At 36.8% G+C, this 8,350-nt stretch overlaps 1 long non-coding RNA gene across 1 annotated transcript; it reads left to right on the top strand.

Moving 5' to 3' along the window:
- Positions 1–4,457: 4,457 nt before the first annotated feature.
- LOC128554764 (uncharacterized) lies at positions 4,458–7,983 on the top strand. The gene is made up of 3 exons (XR_008369687.1): positions 4,458–4,562; positions 7,298–7,406; positions 7,881–7,983. It is a non-coding gene; the product is annotated as an uncharacterized LOC128554764 (long non-coding RNA).
- The last annotated feature ends 367 nt before the right edge of the window (positions 7,984–8,350 follow it).

Genomic DNA, 8,350 nt, shown 5'->3' with positions numbered 1-8,350 from the left:
AAACTAGGTCAGTAGGTCTAAAAATACAAAAACCTTGTGACCTCTCTAGAGGCCATACTTGTGAATGGATCTTCATAAAAATTGGTCAGAATGTTCACCTTGATGATATCTAGGTCAAGTTTGAAAGTGGGTGACGTGCCTTTAATAACTAGGTCAGTAGGTCAAATAATAAAAAAACCTTGTGACCTCTCTAGAGGCCATATTTTTCATGGGATCTGTATGAAAGTTGGTCTGAATGTTTATCTTGATGATATCTAGGTCAGGTTCGAAACTGGGTCAACTGTAGTCAAAAACTAGGTCAGTAGGTCTAAAAATAGAAAACCTTGTGACCTTTCTAGAGGCCATACTTTCAAATGGATCTTCATGAAAATTGGTCAGAATGTTCACCTTGATGATATCTAGGTCAAGTTCGAAACTGGGTCACGTGCTGCAATAACTAGGTCATAAGGTCAAATAATAAAAAAAACCTTGTGACCTCTCTAGAGGTCATATTTTTCATGGGATCTGTATGAAAGTTGGTCTGAATGTTCATCTTGATGATATCTAGGTTATGTTTGAAACTGGGTCATCTGCGATCAAAAACTAGGTCAGTAGGTCTAAAAATAGAAAAACCTTGTGACCTCTCTAGAGGCCATACTTTTGAATGGATCTTCATGAAAATTGGTCAGAATGTTCACCTTGATGATATCTAGGTCAAGTTTGAAACTGGGTCATGTGCCATGAATAACTAGGTCAGTAGGTCAAATAATAAAAAACCTTGTGACCTCTCTAGAGGCCGTATTTTTCAATGGATCTTCATGAAAATTGGTCAGAATTTTTATCTTGATGATATCTAGGTCAGGTTCAAGATTGGGTCACATGAGCTCAAAAACTAGGTCACTATGTCAAAAAATAGAAAAAAACGATGTCATACTCAGTTCAAAATTGGGTCATGTGGGGACAGGTGAGCGATTCAGGACCATCATGGTCCTCTTGTTTTTCTTATGACTAATATAAATCTACATTTTTTGGTCCAGATATTGAAAGAACATATTATAACTTCTACTTTGTGTGTTTTGATCTGTAAATGTACACAAACGAGTTGCCTAGATTTAGCCTAATAATACGTTTGTGGGCATTTAGGGCTTATCGCATTAATCTTTGGGACAACTCTTATTCTATAAAAACAATATTTCATTATTTTTCTGTCTTTTATATACGAGTTGGTATTTAGGTAGTAACCAGTGTCCAAAGGGGCCTCCAAGGCTGAGTGGTTGAGGTCGCTGACACAGAACCACTTGCCCTTCATCCAGTTGCCCGGGGGCCTTTTTCCACCATCAAAAGCAGGCAAGTCGCCATTGTGCCAATGTGACGTACATTAAACCCAACAATTGGGTGTTCCAGGGTTTACTGGGCATGTGTTACATGTTTGAAATTGAATGACGAACACGTATCATTATTTGTGTGTGACTATTGTTGATTAGATTTTTCAGATTTTAGGAATGTAGACAAAGTAACAGAAGTTTCACATAGAGCATGGTCACTATCCTAAATGATTAAGGATACTGACCATGCTACTTCTGTTACTTTGTCTACATTCTTAAATTCTGAAATTGATTTGGCATTAATTTTTAAAGGATTTACGGCATGTGACATGTTCTACATGTTTGTTCCTGCAAATTTATGTCGTAGATATATTTCAAATGAATCTTGAGTGCTTAATTTAATTCATTAAACAATTATTACGTTTTTTTTATCAATACAGCATTGTCTTTTTAAAAACTTTGTCACGGCAGGTGAAACCCGACTGTGTAGCCGACCGTTATCGAAAACGGCTGACATGGGCCGACGATACTAGACAGTAATTACATTGACTGGTTATCAATTCGTACAATGTTTTACCGCAATAAACCCCTGAAAATGTGCGGGACAGTCTGATCTATATTTAGACTCACTTGAGTACGAAATCGAAACTAGAATGTTCCCCATATGGTATTGAATTAATTAAACGGCCGAATAACCCCGAACCCGCTCTATATATTTTTGTGTTCTCAATTGAAAATTGATTTTTGCCTAGTATCTACTTTCACATTTCTCAATCTACAGCCTCCAGATTAGAAGCACATGCATAGTTTTGTTTACCGAAATGAACTTTGACCTTGAAATTGATCTAGTGACCTACTTTCACATTTCTTAAGCTGCAGCTTTCAAATTTAGACCAGATGCATGAACCACATGCACCTTGTTGTGTACCGAAATTAAATTTGACCTTGATTTTGACCTTGAGCTAGTCTTGAAATTTGGAACATTAAAAAATGGCTCAATGGTGGGCGCCAAGATCACTCTGTGATCTCTTGTTGAGATATTTGACCATGATTAAAGTAAACCGGACATTTCACGCTAATTTTAAGACATTATTTTGAGTTATTTAATGTCTGATATGTTTTAATATCATAATTCGACTTTAGAAATACATCAACAGTGCCATTGTAATTAATTCATTTACAGGTGCGATTAAGTCATAAAATGATCTTCATTTCTGTACGCCAAATCCAGTCTTTCTTCTACGTTTTCCGGAAAAGTGACATTACGCCATCACTTCCAGTTTATCAAACGTGCAGAACTACCTTAAGCTTGATATTCAAATATGAGAGCTGTTGTTGTCACCATTTCGTAGCTGTCAGCATCTGAGTCACAATAGTTTTGCATGTAAGCAGGTTTCTCTAAAACTGCAATAATTATGTATCATGACATGAATTCACAGGGCAAGTTAACTCACTCGAGCTTCTACTTTGTCAAAATTTTGCACCTTTTTACTCAAGAATTTCTGGTAACGTTTTGCATGCAAAAGTGTTTTTCAAAAGCTACAAGGTCAAATGCTTTTAAAACTCGGGTCTTTTGCATCATGAGAAAAAAAAAGTATCTTGTTTAACGTGGGTAGTCAAAGAAAGTCCCCACCTGGAATGGATGTAAGGATGTAACAACTTATTTCCAGCCGAGCCCACGGCAGGCGTCATATTTACCTCCCCAGAAGACCTCACAGGCAGTTACATAACTCTAGCTTATAGTATTTTGTCAAAATCATATCATTTTAGCTCACCTGAGCTAAAGGATGGATGCCTGTCGTGCATTCAACTATTTCTAAAAAAAAATCTTCTTCAGAGGCGCTGGGCAGATTTACACCAAACTTCAAAGGAATGATCCTTGGGTGGTCCCTTTCAGAATCTTCAAAAAATTTAATTCCACCAAGAAATTTGGTTGCAATGGCAACCGAAAGGAAAAGAGCTTAAAAATATACATTTTGATATATTATGTTATATTCAACAGTATATGATGTCAGAAATGTCAGAGGCTTTGTGCATTTCACAAACATAAGCAAAATTATTTTTAGTTTACAATCTGAAAATGTGACTACTGAAGTAATTTTAGAATTGTTGGTAAAATCTTCAATATGTAAGCCTGTTGTAGGTGCATTTAGGTGACTGGAATTGGAACAGCCAGTTGGATCTTAAGTCACTTATATCTCTGCTTCTAAGAAAAAGTTTGATATTTGCAGAGAAACAATTATACTAAATTAAAAGCAAATTCCTGTAACCGGATTTAATTGGTTGGCACCCAGTTGTAGAGAGTTTTTGTTGAATAAAAAAGGAATCTGTCATGGCCAACTTCATAGAGAACTGTAGATAATAATAAAACTGATTTTGTTTAGCAAAACAGAGAAAACATGATCATTTTTGTTGAGCCCTCTGGTGGTGAACTCTAAGTAGTTGTCACAATGGTGGTTCGGCGTATGTGAGTCCGTTCATACATGCGTCCAAGTTTGTCCTGTCTGTAACTTACACATGGATCAAGGGGTTCTTTATAAATGACTTGGCGGATATGTTTGCCTCAGTGACACAGTGTGTCGCGTGCAAGAACCGGATTGGTAGCTTAAAGGTCAAGGTTATACTTAGAGGTTAAAGGTCAAAACTTGGTGCAGTTTTCCTTGTCCGGCTGTAACGCAGCCATGGATTGAGGGTTTCTTAAATAACTTGGCACAATTGTTATCCTCAGGAAGTTAGTCTGTCAGGCATAAGTAGTTAAAAGGTCAACATTACACTAAGGGGTCAAAGGTCAAAAGTTGATGTGCCCACTGGCTTAGCTCAGTAGGGAGAGCGTTGGTCTACGGATTGCGGGGCAGCCAGTTCAAACCCCGGGAGGGGCCTATGTACTCTGTGACAATTTGATAAAAAACATTGTGTCTAAAATCATTCGTCCTCCACCTCTGATAAATCGAAAGTTGATGCAGTTTGTCTTGTCTAGACTGTAACTTAGCCATGGATGGAGATGTTCTTAAATAACTTGGCAGAAATGATTGCCATAATCAGTTCTGTCGCCACCAAATAGTATCAAAATTGTTAGTTCTTTCGACAGCTGGCAGGCTCAACATGTTGCCTGTGGGCATCTTGTCTGCTATTGCTATTTTACTGTTTATTTCCAGAGCTCAGTGGATTGTGTAGAGTACTGTACTGTTATAGATGGAAGAAGAGTGAAAACTACAGAAATAGATGTTGTAAAAGAAGAGGCAGCAGCAGAAAGCAGAGGTAGTTATATCTTAAATTGTTCTTGAACTCTGTACAAATGATGATCCACTAAGTTTTGGGTATAGTAAATACAGTCGAAACTCGGTATCTCAAACTCGCTTACCTCGAAATTCCGCTTAAGTCGAAGAAATTTTAAAGTCCCGTCAAATTTCCTTCTTTATATATGTAATTCAACTTCGGTTACGTCAAAATTTGACTTACCGAGACTCCGGATGTGTCGAAAGGGATTTTCAGTCCCGTCAATAAAATTCAAGTGCATTGTAAACTCGGTAAGTCGAAGTGAGAAAAATATGCGATAAAATTTCACACATGTCGTTGTGAATGTGGTTGGTTTTTAACACATGTCCATGTTTATTGCCTAACATATCAAAGGTGCGGCGATTATCAGTGTGAGATGACATCATACATGTACTTGTTTGCACGTGCCATTATGATAATTGTTTGATGTAAACCTTAGATTTCTTTAATCAGCAGTCATTCGTTTTTGAAACGTTACGAAAATTGCTTTTAATTTAAACTAATGAATTAATTAGTTTGAATAGTTGGGATCTTTAATAAGGATTAATTAGAGGTAATCGCGATGAGACTGTAAAAAAATAACTTCTTTGGGGAAAGCATCATTCGATCAAATGTCAGATCAAAATGCTGCTAATCCTCCGGGAGAGAAACATAGTACAAAAAAGAAAACTTGACTCAAAAACATATGAGGTTGGTATCATTTTTATTCTTCGAAAAACTGAAAACCTTGATAAACACAAACTGTACGGAATCCTGTACGCGTAAAGTGCCGACAGAGTATACACGGCATTTAGGAAACAGCTTTTATTTTTAGCTCGACTATTCATAGAATAGTAGAGCTATTGGACTCGCCCATGTGTCGGCGTCCGCGTCCCGATTTGGTTAAGTTTTTGTATGTAAGCTGGTATCTCAGCAACCACTTGTGGGAATGGATTGAAACTTCACACACTTATTCACTGTGATAAACTGACTTACATTGCACAGGTTCAATAACTCTGTTTTGCTCTTTTACAAAATTATGCCCCTTTTTTGACTTAGAAATTTTTGGTTAAGGTTTTGTATGTAAGCTGGTATCTCAGTAACCACTTGTGGGAATGGATTGAAACTTCACACACTTATTGACTGTGATAAACTGACTTACATTGCACAGGTTCCATAACTCTATTTTGCTTTTTTACAAAATTATGCCCCTTTTTCGACTTAGAATTTTTTGGTTAAGGTTTTGTATGTAAGCTGGTATCTCAGTACTCACTGATGGGAATGGATTGAAACTTCACACACTTGTTCACTGTCATGATCTGACATGCACAAAGCAGGTCCAATAACTTTATTTTGCTTTTTTACAAAATTATGCCCCTTTTTCAACATAGAAATTTTTGGTTAAGTTTTTGTATGTAAGCTGGTATCTCAGTATCCACTAATGGGAAAGGACTGAAACTTCACACACTAGTTCACTGTCATGATATGACATGCAGTGCAAAGGATCAATAACTCAACTTTGCATTTTACAAAATTATGCCCCTTTTTCAACTTAGGAGTTTTTGGGTTAAATTCTTATATGTAAGCTGGTATCTCAGTACCCACTAATGGGAATGGATTGAAACTTCATACACTTGTCCACTGTCATGAGCTGATAAGCACTTTGCAGGTTCCATAACCCTATTTTACTTTTTTACTAAATTATGCCCCTTTTTCGACTTTCTTATTCATTCAAGCGACAAGGCTGTTAAATAGTCGAGCGTTGCTGTCCTCCGACAGCTCTTGTTTATTAACCGTGTACACATTTCGTCCATATACGTCCCTCCTCATAACTCGAATTTCGGTTATCTCGAAATAAAAAGCACGGTCCCTTGAAATTCGAGATACCGAGTTTCGACTGTATATAGGTCCACAAAACTTGCAGACGGCTTGGTCTATTGGTCTGGTTGAATTAAAATTAATGTTAATTACTGATTCCTGTTTACCATTTAGGCCATGGATAAGCAAGATATTTGGCGGAAGTACTCCATTTATCAAATCACATTCCGATTATCCATTGTATGCTTCAAAATGGGTGGAATTGAAATATTGCAATCCACATTCCACTATTTTCACCTTCAAAATTACACTGTCCATCAGGGTACCTTGGCATACTTTAGATTTGCTCAGCTTGTAAGAACTAAGAAACAATAACCATGGCAACTCTTTTCAGTACTGGCTTTAGATTATTTTCCTGACTAAAACTTGAAAATATGTACAGAGTTTAACCTCTTTAATATATTCTTCTGCAAGGTCACAGGTGCCAGTGTTAACTTTTTTCATGAAGGCAATTTACTCGCGAACCACTGCACCCAGGACCTTCAGACTTCACATGCTAATAGTACTTATTGAGTACACGACCCCTATTGACTTTGGGGTCAAAGGTCAAGGTCACCAGGTCAAAGGTCAAGGCACTACGGGGGCATTTGTCACCATAAGTGACAGCTCTTTTTTCCTTTTCTTTTTTTGAAACTATGGAGCACTTTCTGAACATTGGATAGGCCATTTTTTGGGATAATGCTATTGTTATGGGTCAAATATTGTGAGTATAAAAATCATTTCATTAAATAAGAATGAGATATTCAAAATATAATTTTTTCTGATTGTATGAACTTCCAAGTTCAGAGTTTCAGAGACCTTTAGATTATCACAAAAAAGAGACATGAATGGGTGATTGTACTTTCTTTGTGGTATTTCAGCCCCATGCTGTATTACCTAAGGAAGAGGCCTAGAACCAATAACTGCATCATCTGACCTTGCAACACAGGTAGCAGAAACAACAGAAGCTGCTGATGATACTGTGGACATGTATGTATTTGCCTTTTTATGTGTTAATCCTTTAACCTGTCCAACCATTAAAGTATATTATAATTACATAAAGTAAGATTGAAATATCTTTCACAAATGGACATCTTATGAAGTATTTTAACAAGTGACGTAGCCATGAGTGAAAATGTAAGATACAATGTTCATTGGTGAAAGATATTTTGATCTTACTTTATTTCTTTTTATTTCATGTTTTAACAAAATTTACCCATTTTATTGTTTCTGAACAGTGAAAAATTTACTTGATATTTGTTTCTTTGAAAATACAAGATACACATATTTCACTCTTAATATTTAGATAATTCACTGACAAATGTGTAATAAGCTGTAATCTTGGTTTGGAGTATTATGACTTCTGCATCTAACTCATTGTTTCATTGCACAGTTTGAAATTGACCTGTAGCAAGGTTTCATTGACAGAATTACTTTACCACTCAGTGTAACATCTTCTGCCAGTGGGGAAGTCCAAATCAGACCAGAACAGACAGGGTCAACAACAAGTGGTAAAAAAGATGATGGTAAAGAAATAGATGATTTGCCTGATGATACTGATACAGTCAAAGGAGTTGATAGAGAAGGTAAACATCAACTTCATTCCTTACACCTTACAATGAGAGGTCTCTGTGACCAGGTGCTTTTAGATACAGACTTCAAATGACTTGCCTCTCATTGCTGTAGGTCTCTGTGACCAGGTGCTTTTAGATACAGACTTCAAATGACTTGCCTCTCATTGCTGTAGGTCACTGTGACCAATTGATTTTAGTTACAGACTTCAAGTGACTTGCCTTTCATTGCTGTAGATCTGAAGCCTTGCTTAGGGTTTAGAATACTTTCATGTAAGGAAGCTAACCAGCTAGCTTATGGAAGGTCTGTGATTATATCCCCACAAAACAAAGTTTGGGAGGGGGGGAAGGGTATATAGGAGT

This window comes from Mercenaria mercenaria, unplaced genomic scaffold, assembly GCF_021730395.1.
Source record: "Mercenaria mercenaria strain notata unplaced genomic scaffold, MADL_Memer_1 contig_726, whole genome shotgun sequence".
NCBI lineage: Eukaryota > Metazoa > Mollusca > Bivalvia > Venerida > Veneridae > Mercenaria > Mercenaria mercenaria.
The sequence above is the reverse complement of the archived record's forward strand: the minus strand, read 5'-3'. Positions and strand labels throughout refer to the sequence as shown.